The sequence below is a fragment of the Bison bison genome, unplaced genomic scaffold, assembly GCF_000754665.1.
Source record: "Bison bison bison isolate TAMUID 2011002044 unplaced genomic scaffold, Bison_UMD1.0 scf7180017864066, whole genome shotgun sequence".
Taxonomy (NCBI): Eukaryota; Metazoa; Chordata; class Mammalia; order Artiodactyla; family Bovidae; genus Bison; species Bison bison.
In genome coordinates, this window is record NW_011494638.1 from 4103594 (window position 1) to 4127528 (window position 23935).

A 23935-nucleotide genomic window follows, 5' to 3' on the forward strand; every position below is an offset into this window, starting at 1 on the left:
TTGATGCTTTTGAACTGTGGTGCTGGAGAAGACTCTTCAGAGTCCCTTGGACTGCAGGGAGATCCAACCAGTCCATTCTGAAGGAGATCAGCCCTGGGTGTTCTTTGGAAGGAATGATGCTAAAGCTGAAACTCCAGTACTTTGGCCACCTCATGAGAAGAGCTGACTCATTGGAAAAGACTCTGATGCTGGGAGGGATTGGGGGCAGGAGGAGAAGGGGACGACAGAGGATGAGATGGCTGGATGGCATCACTGACTCGATGGACGTGAGTCTGAGTGAACTCTGGGAGTTGGTGATGGACAGGGAGGCCTGGCGTGCTGCAATTCATGGGGTCACAAAGAGTCGGACATGACTGAGCGACTGATCTGATCTGATCTGATCTGATGGTGATAAAGGTTAACTAGATTTATTGCAGTCTTCATTTTATAATACAAGCATACCTCGGAGGTACTATAGGTTCAGTCTTAGACCACCACAATAAAACAAATACTACAATAAAGTGAGTCACATAAATTTTTGGTTTCTTAGTGCATATAAAAGTTATCTTTGCTCGTGCTCAGTCGCTAAATCGTGTCTGCCTATTTGTGACCCCATGACTGTAGCCCACCTGGTTCCTCTGTCCATGGAATTCTCCAGGCAAGAATGCTGGAAAATGTGAAAATTTATTGTCATTTCCTTCTCCAAAAGTTACCTTTACCCTGTAATATAGTCTATCAAGTATGCAACAGCACTATATTTAAAAAACAAGGCACATACTTTAATTATAAGTATTTTATTGCTTAAAAAGATGCTAACCATCATCTGATAATGCAGGCAGGTTTACCACAAACCCTCAATTTATAAAAAATAATATCTGTAAAGTGTAATAAAATGCAATAAAACAAGGTATGCCCATATATACAAATACAGAATCATTATGTTGTATACCTGAAACTAATATAATGTTACATCAGTTACACCTCACTTAAAAATATCAAACAAAAAACCCCACCATTTTTGATGACTAAGAATAAAAAAAACTTTATGTTGTTGGAAAAACCTTGGTTTCTATAGTTTTCAACTTTTATATATACTAGAGAAAAGAACAGGGAAGAAATCCCAGAAGGAATTCAGAAGATAATCCAAATTAGGATAAAGTACCAAAGAGATGATTCAAAGATGGAATCGTTTTGAAAAAGATCAAACTCACTGCTGCATCCTTTAGTTTGTCTTTCAAACAGTGAAAAATTACTACTGTCAATTACTCTTTTGTTATGTGGGACTTCACACACAGAAGAAAATAATCGGAGAGTTCACTAAAACTGACATCAAAATTCTAAGAAGCAAACGAGAACAAAATGACTTAAGTGTACAGTGATGGCATTCTAGTCCAGTGAAGCTGAGTTTACCATGAGAATTTTGGTTTTGGATACACCTGTCACTTCCTGCTAATCACTGGCCTCCAAAACAGTGATCCGTGGTGTATAAGACCTTAACTTTGATTATATCAAGGCAAGAATATCATGTGGCAAGTATGTTAAACATCAGATTATTTGATATACTGTATAAAGATTTAAACATCAAAATAAAGTTTTGTTCCATGTGGAGATCCATTAATTGTCAAAAAGAAGTATGCTTGATGGATTTGCTGCTTTATTTTTAGAGGATAGGAAAAAAACTGCATACATTTTAAAAAATTATAATTTTAAAATTCTGCCATAAAATAAAATAATGCATTAATATATGCTACAACGTGGATGAACCTTTGAAAACATTATGCTAGGTGAGAGAAGTCAGACACAAAAAACCATTTATCAAATGCTTTCACTTTTATGAAATATCCAGAACAGTCAAATCCATGGCGAGAGAAAGATTAATGGCTACCAGAGAGCAGTAAGAGGACTGATTGCTTAGTGGGTTTCCTTGGGGTGATGAAAATGCTTCAGAACTGGGTAGAGGTGACGTTTACATAACACTGTGAATATGCTAAATAGTACTAATGAGAAACTTTATGTTACATATATTTAACAACAATAAACATTACAATTTTTAATAGAGCTTGATATATGTGGCAGACATATCTGAGCATCTGACCTGAAACTTCCAGTGACAATTATCAACATCCCTATTTATTAGGCTTAAAAGTCTTCATTTTCTTGAGTTGAAGAAGTGAAGTTCTCAACAAAGAGAGAAGTTCTCAAAGCAAAGTTATTAAAAGTGTCTTCAAGTTTAGGGGGAACCTCAAGTACTATCTAGTTTGTTTAATGAACTAAGGTGATAAGTTCCCACTACTGCAGTTGAAAATCTTGCCCAAAAGCTTATGAGGCTTCTCCCCTATAGTTCAATCTTTGCAAGAAGATATCCAAAAGGAATCTTGGAACTGAAGTTTGATTCAGATGTCAAATACATTCTAGGAAACCACTCTGAAGAATTTTTGGCAAAAATCTTGTTTATTCCCAAGTAGGTAAGCAGACCTTGCGTGTCAATCATCCCATTTACATAAGCATATCTTTATACAGGTGGTTTTTCAGAAACTTTGAGTATGAAAACTTTGAAAAGCAATATTACAGACCTAATGTTGCAAATGGCCTAGATAATGCTTTGCCCTTTCACATCCTAGATAGAAAAGCATACAGCAAACAATCAGATTCCAATACTGAGGCTACCTGATGCGAAGAACTGACTCACTGGAAAAAAGACCCTGATGCTGGGAAAAACTGAAGGTAGGAAAAGGGGACGACAGAGGATGAGATGGTTGGGCAGCATCACTGACTCTATGGACGTGAGTTTGAGTAAACTCCGGGAGTTGGTGATAGACAGGGAAGCCTGGCGTGACGCAGTCCATGGGGTCAGAGAAGCAGACACGACTGAGTGACTGAACTAAACTGAATATCCTTTTACCCACTTTGTGGCACCTTGGGAGTCCTGTGTTTCAGTGGTGAGGCTACAACATGGCAATGTGTGTCAATGTGGGTTCCTGAGGGACTATGTGGAGCAGGGGCCTCCAGTGATTTGTGCTATATATATAATGTGAATGAAAACAAGTTCTTCTGGTTAGGCCACTGATATTTCAGGCTTCCTTTGTTTCGGCAGCATCACCTTGCCCCTCCTGATTAATATAGAAAGTTAGACCTTTTCCTCTATGTAAATAAAATGCTGAGAGAAGAAATGGGCTCCTCTCTATCACAAAAGCTTTCATTCATTTTTAGAATAGTATTTAACTTATTTTGAAATTTCAAATTATACTAGCCAAGCTATTTACGTTTATCAAATTGAGACATGGGCTAAAAAAATGTTAAGAATATGCAGTTCAGATTATATAGCTTTCATGCTTTCGTCCACTTAAAAAAAAACAACACCTAGTTAAAAATTCAATTCTAATAAATTTTGCCTACATGATCATACATGATCCTACAAGAGCCTGTTTGGTTACTTTGGGCCATAGCAATTACAAGGATTTTAAACTCAATTAATTCGCATTTATTGATTGTTCAAAGAAATTTTGTTTGGTGTCTACTTACACCTTCCTCCTCAACTAGATTCAAGATTCTAGTTTATCCACACCTTTTTGAGGCAAAAACTGAAAATGTAAGACAGAGCCAGACAGTACTTCTTTCAATACCCCATTTAATTTTTAAATTTAGTAAACAATAAAGTATTTCAACCAAAGTACAGAAAGTACATATGTATCACTATCCATATTAAAAGATGCTAACTTTTTGCCATATTTGCTTCAGAAGTTCTTAGAGTATACAGTATTGTTTGTTATATGGACTAAATCCAGTTTATCCATTTCTTTATGATAAGACAATTTCATTATTTCAAATAGTGCTGCAATAAAAATTCTTATTTGTGACTGTTGTGTCCTTGTGCAGGAGTTTCTGTTATAGTACGTATCCCTAAAAGTAGAAGTACTTGGTCATGTAAGATGCACATCTTTAACTTTGCTGGTATTCCCAAACTGCTCCCCAAAACTATTACGCCAATTTGTTTTCCAAAAGCAATGCTACAATTTCTCTACATTCTTATGAAAGCTTAAGATTTACATTTTAGCTAATCTTATAAGTATGAACAAGTATCCCAGCCTTGTTTTATTTTAAATTTTCTGATTGAGGATGAAGCTATCATACTATTTATCATTTAAGTTTATACTAATACAATAACTATCCAATTTTATCATACATCAGAGTCACTTGGAGAGATTGCTAAAGATGGTGAGAGTTTCTGACTCAGCAGTCTAGAGCAGGAACCTTGAAAATCAAAGTTTAAAAATAATGCCATTTTTACTTGCAATATTTAAAAGCAACTTCAACTGAGTTGGAATTTAATTTAGAAAAAATCTGACAACTTATCTTTGAGAGGATCATATAGCAAAATGTATGATTCACTGATCCTTCTTGAACCTGTGGAACAGACTTTTCATAAATCACCTGGTAACTGATTAGTATAGTAATAAAGCACCTTTGATGGAGCTTTTAGAAACTTGAGGTTAATAGGCAAGTCTCTTATTGATAAATTAGTAGCCAATAATGAAAAACGACCTACAGTATATATTATAGATAAATAAAGCAGCTGCTACTTGAGCATGAGTGCTGGATCTTTCAAATCTGATCTATCTAAAACAGCAGGATATAGTGGTCAGGTACAGGATACAGAATCAGAAGGCCTGGATCTGAATTCCAGATTTGCCCCTTATTAGCTTTGTGATATTAAGCAAGATGAGCATTAATTTTCAAGTCTGTGAAACACTGATAAAACACTCATGAATTTTCATGAGGATTAAAAAAAATTTGTAAAATATTTCTATGTTATGTTATTATTACCACATAAACAGTCTGGGGGACTACAGTCCATAGGGTCTCAAAGAGTTGGACACAACTGAAGTGACTTAGCACACATTACATAAATATTACTTTGAAATATATACTTGCTGAAAGTCACATTTTGGCAAGAGAGTTTATAATTCAAATTCTATCAACAAATATAGAATATTTTATTTGAAAAAGCAACGTATCTTAAGAAATTTAGGAAACATTTGGCCTGGTGACCTTCACCAACTTGAAGAGTTATACCACAAGAGCAAGGTTCCTAGATTCTATGTGAGTATCAGACTTGACCACAAGTTATTGAAGACAGTGTTCCACCAGCACTGACTTTCCTCAGTAAGTGCAGAAAAACACGGATACTATTCCTTCATAAGCCATCAAGATGTTACTGAATTTAGAAGATATTTCTGACAACCGTGATACTAGAATAGGTCAGAAACAAAAGCTTTTACCAGGTTGGACTTGGAAAAGAAAATGTGTAACTTTCCACTTGTCTTCTGTTATTCAAAAAACACCTGAAACAATATTCTTTATTTCCGACAACCGAGTTAATTTTTAGTGTTTCAGCTTGTCTGCTCAGGACATTTGCCTTTGAACTATGAAAACATACCAGATGAACTGAGGAATCAGGGAGCATTTTCAGTATTTTATTACTACAACTTTAAAACCTCTAAGCAGATGGTAAGAAAACACATTCCCACTATTTACTGGCACAGGTAGTCTGAGTGGAGAGACCGGATTCTGCTTTCTTAGGGAACATATTGAATCAGGTTTATCCCACAATTTCTCAAACATTAATAAAGAAGGATTTCTCCTGTTTGAAATAAATTTCTTTGCAGTGCTGTGCTTCTTGTTGTGAGACTTCCCCTTCAAGTATTAGGTTCTTTTTTTTTTTAAACAAGGTCACAAAACTGGGTAACAGTTGATATTTATAAACATGGTAACCGGTGAAGACTTAAATGAGGATCTTCTATGCAAATCTTTGATGGATCATTATTCTTATTTCCAGAAGAAGCAGAAACTTTCCTGTTGAGACGTATCAACACCTTTCAAGGAACGAGTCAGGCTGACACTGACAGAGTCTTGATGGAAGAGGACCAACCCAAGGGTATCATATTCATAATTAGTTCTTCAAATTTTTCTTTTCAAACTAGTATCAGAGAAAGGTTTTAAAAGAAGTTTTGATTTAAATTTGTATTTAGAAGTGGTTGTCTAAAATTCAGAAACTGAAAATCCCCAATTTGTTTCTTCCATTAAATTATCACACGTGGAGAGAAAGTATATAAAGTTAGGATCATTGTACTTGAATTTGTCTGTCTTTTATTTTGTAAACTACAGAAACAAAACAAAACATGAAAAAAATTCTAATTTTTTTTTTCCCCCTGAAAGCAAACATTGATTTAGGAGCACAGTTACTAAAAGGCCTCTTTCTTCACCAGCATTACTGACAGAAGGGCTGAATGGGGAAAGTGGAACCTTACTCTATAGTTTTTTGTTTTTTTTTTTAATTTATGGAAACAATCAACATACCTGATATATATTCTCTCAGGCCCCAGCAGTTGTGAAAGCTGTTCTTCCATAGGATTGAATAAGGAAGATAGAGAAAAAGGTCAAGGTATAAGGATTCTATTTTTCAATGTGTTTTGCTTCAATTCTTAATTTTCAGCAATTTTCAGTTTCCTAACTTGCCATGAGAACCATGTGGTCATTTTTTATAAATGTGCTCTAAAAATATACTCTGTGATATGTTTTAGGGCTTAATAAAAAAGGGAGGCTAAAACCCTGAAATTGAAATAATGAATAACATGGTAGCAAGTATCATGGCTACATAAATGTCCAGGCAACTAAAAATCAACTGAAATGCTGAGAGAAGGGCATACTGCTAGGGTCCAAATAGAAAATACAGAAACCTATAGATTTGAGTACCTCTGAAAAAGGATTCAAATGCGAGCCATCTCTAGGGAGACTAATTCTGCCCATAGTTAAATTCTACAAAAAGTGAGCATCACAGAATGATCATGTAACATTTCTCTGGCTCATTTAGGTGAGGCAAAGGTTATTACCAATGTTCTGTACACTGCTGGAAAAGATCCTAGGGTTCTACTAGTGGTGGGATAGGCTGAGAGCACTAGCAGGAAGGACAAGGTTTAGATCCTTCCAGTCACTGTGTTTTAAGTTTTTTGTTTTTGATTTTATAGCGTGGAGATAAAGGATAGTCCCTGGGAACCCAGCAACTATTTTTCCAAAAAATTGGATTTGTTTTAGTTGATTCTTCAAGGTTACAAAGCTACAGCCTCAGCAAAGGTACAGGCCATGAAGAGGAAAAGTTAGTCCTCTAATTCCTGTCGCTGCTCCTAGTAACCTTTCCTTCTTTTCCTCTTAGTTTGCTTTCCTAAGGGTTTGAAATAACTTAAGATGCAAAAATAGAGAGACTAGAAAACTATAAAAGAATTCATTTGTTTTATATCAAAACACATTTCTGTGTTATTATCTCATTCCTTAAACATAAAGATACTAATGAAAATTGAATTTCTTTCAGGTGAGAGATTGCCATCTTATTCTTTCCTATCCCTTTTTGTGACAATAAAATGAATTCGAAAGCTAGCTGACAACAGTAGGGACAATCTTTACAATTATGAAAGAGAAAAGTAACCAGGACTCATGATTTGTCCCCTTAGTGGCAATTTAGTCCACTTGAGTTCCTGACAGGAAGAAAAAACAAAAAAATAATTACATTGTCCTCCCATACTAAGGGATAAAGTAACTCACATACTTGATGAAAATAAGAATAAATGGTTCAAATTTATCTGAATGGATGGCATGGCCTTATACAGATGATTTCTTTTTGTGATACTCAAAAAACAAACCAAACCCAACTATTTAAATCCAGCCCCCTTGTCAACAAGCACCACACCCCAAACCCTCCCTAGACATGTAAAATCTAAACAAAAAGGCCCTCTTGAATGTTATGCATTTCCTCCTCACCAAGTGACTGAAAGGAAAAAGTCAGATTCTGAGCTAGGTCTTTAGTAACAGTAACCTCAGTGCCACATCACAAGACAAACTCTATCTTCTAAAAAGGAGCCTTTTTCAAGTCTGATTGATATATATACACACTTATCTTCGGCTGTTGCTGTGTGGACTTCTCTCTGGTTGTGGCTAGCAGGGGCTACTCTAACTGTGGTGAGAGGGCGTCTCACTGCAGTGGCTTCTCTTGCTGCCGAGCACAGGCTCTAGGGCTCGAGGGTCAGTAATCGCGGCACACAGTGTCAGTAGTGGCTGCCGGGCTCTAGAGCACAAGTTTCATAGCTGTGGCTCCCAGATTTAGTTGATTGATCTGTGGCATATGGGATCTTCCCAGATCAGGGATCGAACCCATGTCATCTGCATTGGCAGGTGGATTCTTTACCACTGAACCACCAGGGAAGCCCAAGTCTGATACATTTTAATTAGATATTCCAAACAAAATTTTTGGTGTCAATGAAGATTGGGTCAGGAAGTTGACTTTGATCCTATCATTTAGTATTCATTATAGTCAGGATTTGAGGTGAAAAGGCATGCTTTCTTCTATAAAGGAGGAAAGGGAGAAAAGCAGTCTTTTCAAACTATATACACCATATATTTGTAACATATATCAATAACATATATCTCTAGAGGGCAGAAGAGTTGAGCAAGTTATTCGAATTTATTTCTGGGAGTGTGTCATCTATCTTAGAAAGGTCCACCCTTAACATTATTATATTATGGCTTCCCTGGTGGCTCAGACAGTAAACTCTCTGCCTACAGAGACAGAGATCAGGGTTCAATCCCTGGGTTGGGAAGATCCTCTGGAGAAGAAAATGGCAACCCACTCCAGTATTCTTGCCTGGAAAATCCCACGGATAGAGAAGCCTGGGAGGCTACAGTCCATGGGGCTGCAAAGAGTCAGACACGACTGAGCGACTTCACTTTCAGTTTCACATTATTATTATTCTGGTTCTCAGGAAGCAGATATTCTACACGCTGCTTCACATATCTTTCAGTGCTCATCTAACCACTTCGGCAGTAGGCACATAAAAGAATTGACTTCTAACTTAGAACATTAACTATGGGAAAGATTTGAAAAGTTTAAAAAAGTTAAATGAGATTATTTTCATTCATGTATTCATTGAGTACTGGGTTTTATGCCAATTATGCTTTAGGCATGCATGACCTTACATTTCAGGACAATAAAATTTAGAAGTAAAACATCTGTTGCATGATAATGATAAATACTATAAGGAAAAAGGATTGGTGAGGGTACTTAACCCAGAGTGGTCAAGGAAGGTTTCACTGTAAAGTATGAACATAAACTGTTTGACAAAGTGGCTAACCAATAGGAAAGACTCTTAAAAGAGTTACCAATTTTCTTTGTTCTAGCCTACTTTTGTTTTCCATTGAGTGACTGTTTTAATGGCCAGGCAGGGCAAGAACTGACAGTAAAAACTCCACATTATTAACAGAAAAAAATGGACTCTGGCTTCTCACTATTTGTCCCTATACATCCTGTTACGGCTCCCATAACACTATAAAGAATGGCTCTTGGAAAAATCTTGCCCTCAAAGAATCTAACACAGAGGTGACAGTCTCAAATGCCAGCTGGGCAATGGAAATGATTAGACTACAGATAAGAAAAATATCTATGATTAGGAGTTAAATGCATGGCATGTAAAAATAAGGATTCAGTGTCCTAAGTTTATAACGGACAACTCATGTGTGCTCAGAAAGCTGGTTTTTAGGATTTATCTAATAGTAAACTTTGGTGTCCATTACAGAAGGAAAGTTTCTTAATAGAACACAGCTTAGACGGTTAATTTTTGTTCATTTCCCCAGGGAAGACAAACGCCAGTCCAGCATGGGATGGAGGCAGAGAGTAGAATCCTAAAGCAGCATTCAGAACCTAAGACACGTTGACTACTGATTCAACACCATCTGACCCTTTCAAGTTTTCTACTGTATCCCCTTGCAAAAGGACCCTTCTGCGAGTGCTCCCTTGTAGGGAACTTGCCTCACTACTGAATAATCTGAACGATGGCATCTGTCACCAAATTTCAAGTTTCCCTGGCTCTCCAGAAGGAACAGGCATTCCATTTAACTTCTCTCTCCTAATGGTAATCCTAGAAAGTCCTCCTTGGTTCAACTCTCATACGTAAGCCTTCCCCCAGCAGAATGGATTTAGGTCAGGAAGCCTTTAGACTCATCTGTGAAAGGAACTCATCAGACATGTTCAATTTCTGCCCAGGGGAGTTTACTTGGCCTACCTGGTGCAGAGCACAGAAAGCTCTGTAAAGCAGATGCTTTATTAGGCTATGTTAACTCCCCAATACTGCATTTTTTTAAACCTAAAAGTAAATGGCAATACATAATTCCTCTCTTAGAATATTGGTCAGTAGAGAGCCCTAGAAGTAAGTCTGAACACTCTTCCTGACAGATTTAAAATATGGACTTAAATGGATTTAAAGTACAGTTGACCCTTGAGCAATATGGGGCTCAGGGGTGCCTACCCGCCTTGTGGGCTTCCCAGGTGGCGCTAGTGGTAAAGAACCCACCTGTCAATGCAGGCTTTTACTCCATCAAACATTCAGGATTATTTCTCTCAAATACTGATCTTGATATAGCTTTCAAGTAGTCCAATTTAATTCCACTAAAATAAGGGGATTAGGTAATATGGAATGAGCAGCTTTCAACTCTGTTAATCCTATGGGATTGGATGTGTCAATGTAAGGTTTTGCCTTGACTATTAAACTGGTTATGAAAAATATAACTGGATAGGCTTTACAAATGTATAATGGCATTATAGATCTAAAGCTGTTACAACTGATGAAAACTTTAGTTTAAGACACTAATTACTATTAAAATTAAGTAAAAATCAATTTTTATTATAAAAGCATTAAAATTTTAATAAAAATTTTATTCATAGGCTTCTAAAATATTTTCATTTGTCTTTATTGATAAGCAGGCAAATACTAGGCACTAATTAAATAATTTTCTATTAAAGAAAAAAAATAAAATAAAAAAATATGAAAAAAAAATAGTAGATACAATTTTCTATTATCTACTTTTAGTATATTTCATAGAGCCATAGTCTTCACAATTGTAATCAATTTAAACAGTTAAAATAATTTTAGCTATTTTGTTTTAGTGAGCATATTATGTTTAAATGACATTCAAGCAACCTGCTTGCAAAGAAGAGACTAAATTTAGAATTACTGATTACTAAAATTCCGTAAGATGATGAGGCTAGCTTTTCATTTTTTTCCTCTTCAGATTTATTTTCAAAGTGGATAATTACTTTCAGAAACATTTCTTACAGGAAGAAGAAGTAGAATTTTTAAAAATTCATATAAATAACCTCATATTTTAGACACTTTAAAAAAAGTTATGTTTATCACTGTTTTTAAAAGTCTTGGCTCTGGAGTCAGACTGGATTAAAAGCCTAATTCTATCAATTTGCAAGTTTTATGAAGCTGAGTAAGTTGCTTAACCTGTCTGAACCTGTTTCTTCCTATGTAAAATGAGGATGATAACAGATTAATCTCATAGGCAAATTATAGGACTGAATAATAAAATATGTAAAGTACTTGTCTGTCACATGATAATAAATACTCAATAAATGTTAATAATAATAATATGTAGAGAGAAACTGTTTAGGTGATATTATGTGCATATTACACATAGTTTTTGATAATTATTGTTTGTAGATAATCACTCAGCAAATGTTAACTGTCTTCCATGTACTAGACAACGTACTAAGCACTGGGGATACCAAGACCATGAGACACAGTTCTTCTTACTACCAAAAGCTTATTTTTGTTGAAGGAAACAAATTAACCTGGGGATCAGCATACTATATAGTAAGAGCTGCAACAGGGGTAGAAAGCTTTTTATAAGGTGCATGAAAGCAAGAGCCTTAACAGAAGAAGGTATAGGAGAGAGGCTAGACTCAGACATGCTGAGTATACTGTTAACTCCCTTCTTCTTTGTCTTCTGGCCTAGTGGCTAGAAAACAAAACAAAATACTCTGTATCCTAGTTTCCTTTGTAGCTAGGCGCACCCAAGTGACATCACCCTGGAGGTGGAAGTTCCTTAAGTGGGAAGAGAAGTAGGTGCCCTGAAAATAAACACAGAGTTTTCCTAGAAGAAAGCCCTTTCGCCCTTTCTCCCTTCTTCCTGCCTTGGCATTTGGATAGAAGGTATGGACATGCAGCAGCCATCAATGCTGTGATGGGACGAAAGGTGACTCAGCAAAACACAAAAAGCCTAGGACTCCAGTGAGCTATTGTACCGCTCTTGGATGCCTAACTCTGGACTTATTAGATGACATAAACTTATTTCTTTAAGCCACCAATAGTTGGGGTTTTCTGTTATCTGCTGCTGAATGCATTCCTAGTAGATAAAAAGCATTCTGAAAAGGTATTTGAGCCAAGTCCGAAAGGAGCAGGAGTCACCCAAGAGAAGAAAAATGAGAAGAGCACAGCTGGCAGAGGAAACAGCATCTATTAAGTCCTGGAGGTGGTGGGAGCACTGAGGGCTGATACCGGCAGCTGTTCTACAACATGCACCTTCTGGCTTCTTGGACAGCTTTAGCCAGGTGACTCCCAACTTCTCTATCTTCCTCTTTCTGTGTTTGAGGGATTCAATACTGTCCCCTCAGAGGTTCCTTATGGTAAGCAATCATTCTTAAATGGCAAGTTCCATGATGATGAACATAAAATGTGATCCCTGACTAATGTGTAGCCTTCTAGGAACACATATTTGTGGTTAATAAGTCAGATTTCACATGAACAATTTACATGTACAGCACATTCTACTGAAACTGCCACGTGTGCCTGTATTTACACTACAGGCACACCTCCTTTTGTTGAGTTTCCTTTTATCATGCTTCACAGATACTGCTGCTACTGCTGCTGCTGCTAAGTCACTTCAGTCGTGTCCGACTCTGTGTGACTCCATAGACGGCAGCCCACCAGGCTCCCCCGTCCCTGGGATTCTCCAGGCAAGAACACTGGAGTGGGTTGCCATTTCCTTCTCCAATGCATGAAAGTGAAAAGTGAAAGTGAAGTCGCTCAGTCATGTCCGACTCTTAGCGACCCCATGGACCACAGCTCACCAGGCTCCTCCGTCCATCGGATTTTCCAGGCAAGAGTACTGGAGTGGGGTGCCAGTGCCTTCTCCGTACAGATACTGCATTTTTTTTTTTTTTAACAACCTGAAGGTTTGTGCATCCCTACACTGAGCAAATCTACTGGCGATGTTTTCTCCAGTCTTATTCGCTCACTTTGTGTCTCTGTGTCACATTTTGGTAATTCTCACAGTATTTCAAACTTCTCCATCATTATCATTATATCTCTTATGGTGATCTGTTATCAATGATCTTTGATGTTACTACTAAGACTTGCTAGAGGCTCAGATGATGTTAGTGTTGTTTAGCAATACAGTCTCTTAATTAAGGTACGTACAATATTTTTTAGACATAATGCTATTGCACACTTAATAGACTACAGTATACTGTAAACATAACTTTTGTATGTACTGCAAATCCAAATAATTTGTGTGACTCATTTTGTTGCATTATTCACTTTACTGTAGTGGTCTGGAACTGAACCCTCAGTATCTCTGAGGCATGCCAGTAACAAGTACAGTTGTTATCTCCTTTAATACTCCCGGCAACTCAGTGGATTAGAAACTATTATTATCACCTTTTAAAGTACAACTAAAATAGGTTAAAATTTTCCAAAATCAGACAATAATGGCAATAAAGGAAGGGGTAAAGATACAAATTCAGGACTGTGTCATTCTATAGTCTCAGCTCTGAGCCATTCTATTGCCAGTTACTCTTAGTTTCTGACCTATTTATTCCACTTTACTTGTTTAAATCCTTCCTGAATCTATGCAATAAAGTTTCAGTTCCCCATGTGTACTCTGGGGATGAGTAGGGGTGGTTACCTCTTAGCAGGTTAGTGTGTGAGGAAGGGAAACACCTAAGCTAAGAAGAACAGGGGGAAAGAGGAGAATGCCAGAAAAAAAAAATTGGTCTTTCTCTCTAAAGGAATGAGAAAAGTTTCTGTTCTTATGGGCAAACTGTGAAGTATTCAGTAATTCCAAAAAAGAAATTAAAATATTTTAACAAGTCTATGGTCTCTGAAAGGTCTCAACTGAAGGTGTTAACACTTCTTGATACTTTAAATCACAATATGTTTAATAATTGAGTCATTAGGTTATACTCATTCATAACTTTAACAAATATTTATTGATCATCCTCATGTACCTGTGGGCATATTCCAATGAATATGTTCCTACACTCAAGAAGCCAAGAACAAGTAAAAATACTAATTATGACTATCATAGAGGTGACTACAAAAAACAAATGAAGGTAAGCACAGGATATTAGGGGAAAGAAGATATATCAGACTCAGACCTAAGAATCACAGATGGCTTTCCAAGGGGGTAGTATCTAAGATGAATCTTAAAATAGAGCTACATATAGAAAAAGAAAAAAAAGAGAGAGAGAGAGTGGATAGTCTAGACCAGAGTTTTTCATCATCTAACACTACTGACAATTTTAGGCTGAGAAGTCTATTATAAAGTAGTGCCCTGTGCCTTCCCTGGTGGCTCAGATGGTAAAGCGTCTGCCTGCAATGCAGGAGACCCGGGTTTGATCCCTGGGTTGGGAAGATCCCCTAGAGAAGGAAATGGCAACCCACTCCAGTACTCTAGCCTGGAAAATCCCATGGACAGAGGAGTCTAGTAGGCTACAGTCCATGGGGCTGCAAAGAGTCGGACACGACTGAGCGACTTCACTTTTACTTTTGCAGGATGTTTAAATAGCATACTTGTCCTCTACTCACTCAACTGGTAGCTCACTGAGTGTGAAAAACAAAAATGCTTCCAGATGTGGTCAAATGTTTCCTGGGGGCAAAACTGCCTCCAGTTGAGAACAACTGTTCTAGAACTGCGCTATCCAAAAAGGCTGCCACTAGCACCTTCTGGCTATTTAACTTAAAATCAAATTAATAAAATTAAAAGTTCAGTTACTTGGTCACACTAGCCACATTTCAAGAGCTTAATAAATGGTCACATCTGTAGTGGCTACCAGACTGAAGAGCACATATACTGGACATTTCTACCAATGCAGAATGTTCTAATGGCCATTGTTGTTCTAGACTAAGAGGGTATATATTCTCTTCTCTAACTTCACAAGCGTTTATTACAGCTTGCTGACAAGCCTGCAGAGGAAGTAGAGAAAGATGAGATTGAATAAGAGAAGTAAAGCCTAGTATGAAGGATCTTCAATGCCTTAAGATAAAACAATGGGGAACTGGTAAAAGGTCTTAACCAAGTGTATAAAATACAAAGATTCACATTTCATAAAGATGTTGTAATGATGTTTTGAAGAATGGAATAAAAGAGGAGGGATGAGAAGCAGAAAAATAGCTGCCATTATTTCCAACAAACATGATGGTATGCATTAATGTAGAAGCAGTCAGGATACACAAAAATGGAGCAATTTTGAAGGCAGAAGTGATGGGATGCGGTGACTTGACTAGATGTGAGGTAGGTGAGAAAGAGGATGAAAACAAGAAAGACTACCATGTTTTTAGGTTGGCTGAGTGAGTATATTCACTAAGATAATATGACAGAAAGAATACTGGCCCTCCAATATGTTCATGTCCTAATCCTCAAATCCCTAGAACTGTGAATCTGTTACATCACGATAAAAGGGACTTTCCAGATGCGATCACATTAAGGACCTTGAAATGGGGAGAGCATCCTGTATTATCTAGCAGGCCTAATGAAATCACAAAAGTCCTAATAAGAGGGAAATTGAAGGAGATTTGACTACAAAAGAGAGACATGTCAGAGTGACACAGTGTAAGATGTGAGGAGTCATTGCTGGCTTTGAAGATGCAGCCATTAAAAGCTGTAAAAACCAAGAAAAAGATTGTCCCCTACAGCCTCCAACAGGAATACAGTCCTCCTGACACCTTCATTTTATCTTAGTGAGCCCTGTGTCAGACTGCTGATCTGTAGAATGACAAGATAATAAACTTGGGTTAAGCCACTAAACTTATGATAATTTGTTACAGTTGCAACAGGAAACAAAACAAATAGGTTCAGAATTTGGGGTGTGATACAGTGAAACTAGTTCTGGAAAAGTTGAGTTTGAAATGCCTATGTGACATCTTAGTAAAATTGATCAATAGACAGTAGCTGGCTATATGGGTCTGGAGCATATACTGGGGATGTATAATTAAGAGTCATCAGCATACTGAGATTAGTTGACATCATCAAAGTAGATGAGGTCACCATGGGCAAATACAGATATAATGCAGAGAAATACCAAAAAATTGCAACTGACTACGACATGTTCAAATTCCAATCAGATAGCATTGAGAGATCTCAGTCAACACCCCAAAAAATTCAGTATAGACACTACAGCAGTAACACCTTAGTACAAAAGCTGCTGCTGCTAAGTCGCTTCAGTCACGGCCGACTCTGTGTGACCCCACTCTGTGCAGCCCATCAGGCTCCCCTGTCCCTGGGATTCTCTAGGCAAGAATAATGGAGTGGGTTGCCATTTCCTTCTCCAATGCATGAAAGTTAAAAGTGAAAGTGAAGTCGCTGAGTCCTATCTGACTCTTAGTGACCCCATGGACTGTAGCCTACCAGGCTCCTCCATCCATGGGATTTTCCAGGCAAGAGTACTGGAGTGGGGTGCCATTGCCTTCTCCGGTATAAAAGCTGAACTAACTCTAAAGTCTAGCTATTCTAGACTTGCCCCAACAAAGCTTAAACACAACCTCAAAAGGATAATCTGCAAGTACTTTAGCTGCCAGCCAAAGAAAACTGTAATACATTTTAAAGAAAGAGAACAAAATCTAGACATTCTAAATGATTACTAAACTAAAAATTACTAGACATGTAAAGAAGCAGAAAAACATGATCTCATAATTGCAAAAAAAACTCAGTAAAGAGACTTAAGAGATAATTAGAAAACAAAGACCTTAAAAGAGTTCTTATGAGCATGCTCAAGGATTTAACAAAAGAAATGGAGGATATAAAAGAAAATAACCAAGTGAAATTTCTAGAACTTAAAAAATACAAGGTTTAAAATGGGCAATTCATTGAATAGAACTAGAGATCACAGGTGTCAAGAAGATTAAGGAATGTGATAATAATATTCATGAAATATAAACTATCAAAATGAAGTAAAAATTAAAAAAATGACTAAACATAACCTTAGTGACCTGTGAGAATTACTGAGGAACGTAACATAAATAAACTTTGAGACCCATGATGGAAGGGGGCAAAGAAGAGTATTTGAATGGCTGGAAAATTTGAAAGCTGATGTAAAATTGTAAACCCACAGGGTTGTGGAAGTTCAGTTAATCACAAGCAGGTCAAAAACAAAGAAAAACAAGGCCATAAGGCTATAAAATTGATGAAAGTCACTAATAAATAATCTGGAAAGAAGCCAGAGGAGAAAAGTAGAACACATTACACATAGGGAAACAAGAAAGAAAACAAACTTCTCAATGGAGTCTATGCAAACCAAAAAGAAAATAGATCTAGACTGCAAAAAGAGCTGAAAGAAAAAATATCTAGAATTCTATACCCAGTGAAAATACCTTTTGTAAATGAAAGACTTTTTTCAAATAAACTAAAACTGGGCAAATTAATCAACAGTAGACCTACAATGTAAGAATATAAATAGCAAAATGGTATACATACACTCAACCTTACAGGCAGTTCTAAGACAAAGCCTGTCAGATTGGTTAAGTATATGATGTCATCAACAACAACAAAACACTTTAACTATAAAGTGTTTATATAACTTTGCTTAGAAGTAAAAGGATGAAAAAAGATATGCCACACAATCAAGCACTAATTATAAGAAAGATGGAAGGGCTACAGTGATATCAGAGAAAGCAGACTTGAAAGTAACAAATGTTACTAGAGATTAAAAACAAAAAATAATAATAAAAGAATCAATTCATGAAGAATACATAAAAATCTTAAATGTTTATGCTCCTATTAATAGCTTCAATACATGAGGCTAATGATGACCGGATCAGAAAGAAAAAAAATTCACAATCACAAATACAAGATTTTAGCATCCCTCTCAATAACTGAAAAAGTGAAATATCAGTAAGGATAAATATGTCTTGAAAAACCATAACCAACTGGACCTAACTGATAATAGTTGACATACAGAGACAGAAGAGCAGTCTATCCAATAACAGTAGAATATATGTTATTTTCAAGTACATATGAAACATTCACTAAGCTATACCAAAAACGAGATTCAATAAATACTCATCTACTTGGAAACTGATCATCCTATATTATGGGTAACAAGAATAAATTATAATTAAAAAAAGTTTCATTTAACTGAATGACAATGAAAACACACAAAAAAATTATGGAATGCAGCTAAACGAGTGCTTAGAGGATTATTTGTAGCATTATATGTTTACAATGAAAAGACAAAAAAAGTTTAAAATTTCTTTACTGAGGGGCTAGAGAAATAAGTGTCAATTAAAGCCAAGTTAAGCATAAGAAAAAAAATGTACATTAAAGGAGAAAGAAAACAGAAAACTGACAAGAAAGAAAGTAAATGAAACCAAAAGTTTAGTTTTATTTATAAAGTTATTAAACCTCTAGCTAAGCTGATTAAGATAAAAGAAAATACAATTGCTAATTTTAGTAATGAGAGGGAACTGCTAAAAATCCTATAGATAGTAAAGGATGATAAGGGAATATTATTAAACAATATTATACTAACAAACTCACTACTATAGGAAACATGAACAAATTCCCTGAAAGACACAAATATCAAAACTGCATCAGGAAAAAATGTACTAGCCTTATAATAATTAAAGAAACTGATTTCATAATGAAAACCTTTTCCACAGATGGCTTCACTAGTGAACTCTACCGTAAATATTTAAAAATAAGAGAGAATTCCCTGGCAGTCAATGGTTAGGACCCCATGCTCTCACTGCTGAGGGCCTAGCTGAGGATCCAGGTTCAATTTCTGGTTAGGGAGCTAAGATCTCATAAGCTGTGCAGGGTGGCCAGAAAATTAAATAAAATAAAAAAGAAATAATACTAATGAAGCCAATGTTACCCAGATATCAAAAACAAAGACACTACAAGAAACCATCAGATCAAAAGCCCTAATAATTAACACAAATAGTCTTAAAAAATAGCTAATCCAATGCAGCAGTATATAAAAGTATAACACAACATACGGAAGTATATGCACCATATGGAGCTTACCAGGTGAATGCAAAGATGGTTGACTTTGGAAAATCAATCAGTATAATTTATCAAGTTAACAGAACCACAGAGAAGTACCATGTGATTATTTCCGTAAGTGCAAAAAATAATTTGATAAAATCAAGTGTGTATTTGTGATAAAAAGTCTCTTAAAAAAGGAACAGAAGGGAGTAACTTTAAAAAAGCATTCATATAAAAGTTAATGTTAATATCACATTATAAGGTGAATGAATAAATGGTTTTCCCGTAAGACTGAGAACAAGGGAAAGGAAATCCAATTCTCACCATTTCTATTCAGAATTGAGCTGGAGGTTGTAGTTGCCAATAAGGTGAGAAAAATGAACAGACATTTAGACTGAAGTGGGATTAAACTTTTCTTTATTCAGGGATAATATGATTGATTTGGCGGAGAATTCAAAAACTTGACATAACATATGTGAACTTAGTTAAGTCTACATACTTACAAGGTCAATATACAAATCAGCAATAAAACATAACAAACACTCTTTAATGCCATTCGTGATAAAATCCAAAATCTTATTTAGGAATAATTTAAGCAAAATATATAGAAAACTTATACACAGAAAATCAGAAAACACTGCTTAGAGAAATTATAGAGAAATCAACTAATATGGAGATACACCATGCTTATAGATTAGCAAATGTGTCATTAGGATGGCCACTGGCCCCAAATCTATCAATAAACTCACTGAAACACAAACAAATTCCAGTAGACTTTTTTTTTTTGACAGAAATTGACAAGGTTATTCTGAAATTCGTACAGAGAAGCCAAAACCAATTCAAATCATTACATTACCTGATGGCAAGACTTTTGACAAAGCTACCATAAACAAGACAGTGTGGTGATGTCATGAAGACAGATAGCAACTGATGGGAAAAGAGAGACTAGACAAAGACCCATGGCAGACTTCCTAATAAGCAGTGCTGAAACAACTGGATATCTATCCACTTGGTTAAAAAAATAAACACTGAGGTTCATCTTATACCAAACATAAATTTAAATCGAATCGGCTCACAGACCTAATACAAAAAGTTAAAACCATAAAACTTCTAGAAGAAACGTGATAAAAACAACATGAGAAAGCTGAGATACCTAGAACAAATGGAATGAATAGGCCAGGACCCCCACCCGTACCCAAATAACTCTAAAATGATGGAAAAATGATTTTAGGGCTTTGGAAACTGACTAACGGCAACACATTGAGAAGTGTTGGATCATTAAAAACTGCTGAACTTCAGGTATTAACTGCGAGAGTCAGCTGTACTCCTGTCTTGTGCTTCTCCCATGACCTATTCCACACGGATGAGGTTGACTATGTTTAAACATGACAAGGAAAACTTGATGACAATGAAAAAAATAACAAGGAATCTCAACAAAAATTGAGAAAATAGAACATAAAGAAAGATAATCAGACAAAAAAGGAACAAAATCCCAGAGACTAGAGGGATAAAACCAATCATTTAAACTTATGTGTAATGGCAGCTTCCTATGGAGAGGGGGGACCTATGAATCAAGAATTCTATATCCAGTAAAATTATTCTTCAAAACTGAAAGTAAAATAGCCACTCACAGACAAATACAGATCAAGAGAATTCATCATGAGCAAACCTGCCTTATAAGAAATACTAAAGGATATTTTTTAGACCAAAAGGAATTATCCTTAATTCCTTTGTTTCTCCCTTTACAATCAATACATCAGCAAGCAAGGCTTACTGGCTTTCTATCCAAAATATGCCTTGAACCCATTTTCTGTACTTTTTCCCCATCTTCCCCTTCCAAGCGAGCAACCGCCTTGCATTCTTATTTCAACTTTTCCAATAGCCTGATTTTCCTGCTTCTACTCTTATCCCCCTAAAAGCCTATTTCCCAACAACTGCTAGGGCATTAAAAAAAAAAAGAAAACTAGATCATAAATCTTTCAGTTGGCTTCCATGCACTTAGAATAAAACACATACTATTTGCCATAGCTATTCTTTTCTCCTATCATCCTCTCCTCCCTTTGTTTAGTTCCAGTGCACTGGATTCTTCGTATTTTCCAAACATTCCAGGTTCATTTCTGTTTCAGAATTTTTGTACTTTCTGTTCCCTCTGCCTAGTATTTGTCACAGGCAGATCTTTACACAAGACTGGCTGCTTCTCATTCAGGTCTCTTTTCAAATGTCATTTCCTCAGATACTTTTCCTAATCACTCAATCTAAAGATTCCCTATACAACGTCAGTTGTCTCCTTTTGCCTTTTAAAATTTTTGTAATAGCATTTATTATTATCTGAAGTTGTAAAGCTTACTTATTTTACCATTCATTTAATGTCTACTTCATTCAATAAAATGTAAGCTTTATGAAGATACAGATCTTACTATCTTGTTCATCAAATATATATATAACTTTAAAATTTATGCTAAAATATAAACACTTCTGAATTCTTAAAAGATTAAAAACCCTTTTTGTTCTTATTTAGTATTTTATAAATGCTACATTTAATAAATTATACCAGTGTTCTGTCTCAACTTTCTCAATGAAAAGAAAAACTGAATATTCCTCCAATATTATCTCAGATTCTAAAAGAAAAAAAGCCGAGAGTCTTAGATAGCCACTGTATTTGTCTTGTTTACCATTGCATTTTGACACCCAGACAGGGTCTAGCAAAGAGTAATTATGCAGTAGTTACTGAGTGATAGATATAAACAACTGAGAGTAGATATGAACTCTTGAGAGTAAAGAGAAACAGAAAATGCTCTCAGGGGTGGGGGTAAGGTTACCCCTCCATCCCCAATCACTACCTTCCTAGGTCTTAAGAGAATCATTAAATCTATTTTAGCAGACTGGATTTCTTGAGGGCAAGGCAACATGTCCTTTTGTTTCCCAAATATTTAGCATTGGCCCAATAATTTTTTTTTTTTAGTAAATGCAAGAGCATCAGTCTCTTCATTTGTAAAAGGGAAGTAATAAGATCATTTACTTTAGAGTATTGAAAAAAAAGGAAAAAGGGGGGAAAACATCCCCACAAAGTACTCTTTCTCAAACATTAGGTTAGAAAAGCATAGGAGAACCTTTCATACCTGTTCTCCTATGAAGTAATGTTATTTACTCACCTACCTAAAAACTAGTATCATAAGCTAATAAGATCATATACTATTTCAGCACCAGACACTGCAGACCCCTGCTCCCTAACAAAAAGAAGGTAGTTTATAATGAAGACACAAACCTGAGTAACAAAGTCCTAATGTCACAAGAGAGAAAGAGGACTAACAACAGTGACATTCTGGGGACTCTAACAGTGCAGTCACTGAATATTTTAGAGCTCAGGGAACATTCCATTAATAAACTTTCCATGAAAGAAGTCAGTACTATTCCAGTAGTCTCAGTAGCTGCATACTTCTTCCCTTATATGTTTAAGAGAAGATCAATGGAACTGAAAATACAATCTAAATTTAAACCATTTTGTGGCTTTAACTCCCAAAGGCCAGCAGTCCAAACACGGAAAGTACATTATAGCAACAAAAACTAAGACAATAAGTATTTTAAAAAGCTTTTATTTAAACAAATTCTTATAGTCCATAAGTCCAATCTAAATGTAAACTATTAGTGTGGCTTTAATTCCTGAAGTCTAGCAACCCAAATATAAAAAACACACTACCACAAGAAAAGGGCTTCCCTGGTAGCTCAGATGGTAAAGAATCCGCCTGCAATGCAGAGACCCCAGTTCGATTCCTAGGTCAGGAAATTCCCCTGAAGAAGGGATAGGCTACCCACTCCAGTATTCTTGGGCTTCCCTGGTGACTGAGCTGGTAAAGAATCCGCCTGCAATGTGGCAGACCTGGGTTTGATCCCTGGGTTGGGAAGATCCCCTGGAGAAGGGAAAGTCTACTCACTCCAGAATTCTGGCCTGGAGAATTTCATGGACTGTATAGTCCATGGGGTCGCAAAGAGACACAACTGAGCGACTTTCACTTCACTCACCACAAGAAAACTACCCTATCAAACATCTTAAGTTTTTTCTTTAACAAATCCTTTAAGAATTACTATAGTAGAAAGCTAAACATTCACTTCATTAGATGCTGAAGCGATCTTTAGTAAAAGCCAGTAAGTTTCAAAAACATGCAATTACCTCAGATTATGATTTCATTATTGATGACATATAGGAAAATAGACAGCATATAGCCAGTTCATCCCTATGGTTGTAATTAAACGTCAAATTTTACTCACTAAAACTCAGTTATATTTAAAATAAGTATTTACTCAAAAATAATATATTTTATGCAGTGGGAAAAGCCTTATCATAAAAAAACTTTTAAATTAGTTATTTTACTTACCAAAATGCAGTCCACCTTAGATTGTATAGTTTTGCTAAAAGAAAAAGAAAGTTAAATTAGTAAGACTAATAAATTTAAATTTATTAAATATTCAAAGTATTTTCAAACAGACATGGTAATTCACTATTCATATCCATGAAAAAATAAGTTAAATTTTTTATTAAGATTAGGCATTGGAGCCTAAAACTGCATTTTTCACAAAACAAAACAAAAACCTATTTCCTACTCATCGTACTAAATTCAATCCTAAAACATGATCAGAATATTTTCTAAGTTCATTGCTATAGTAATCTTATTGTTGTTATGCTCTATCATTATAACAGATATTTTAAACAAACAATTAAATTTCTAGTCATACATAAAAGTGCAGATGTATTAGTACATATAGAAATAGAACACAGAGTTTACAATGAATTGTGATTTTTACTGTATGCCTGCTACTTTGGACAATGATTTGTTTAGGATTTAAAAGCCATAATGGTGTAATATTATCA

General features: G+C 35.9%; 1 protein-coding gene across 1 annotated transcript in view; it reads right to left on the minus strand.

Moving 5' to 3' along the window:
- RFX7 (regulatory factor X, 7) overlaps nt 1–23470 on the minus strand; it is a 73147-nt gene extending 49677 nt beyond the window's left edge. The window contains exon 1 of the mRNA XM_010836788.1: nt 23442–23470. The gene's annotated coding sequence lies outside the window, so the exon portion shown is untranslated. The remainder of the gene's footprint in view (nt 1–23441) is intronic.
- Nucleotides 23471–23935: the final 465 nt, after the last annotated feature.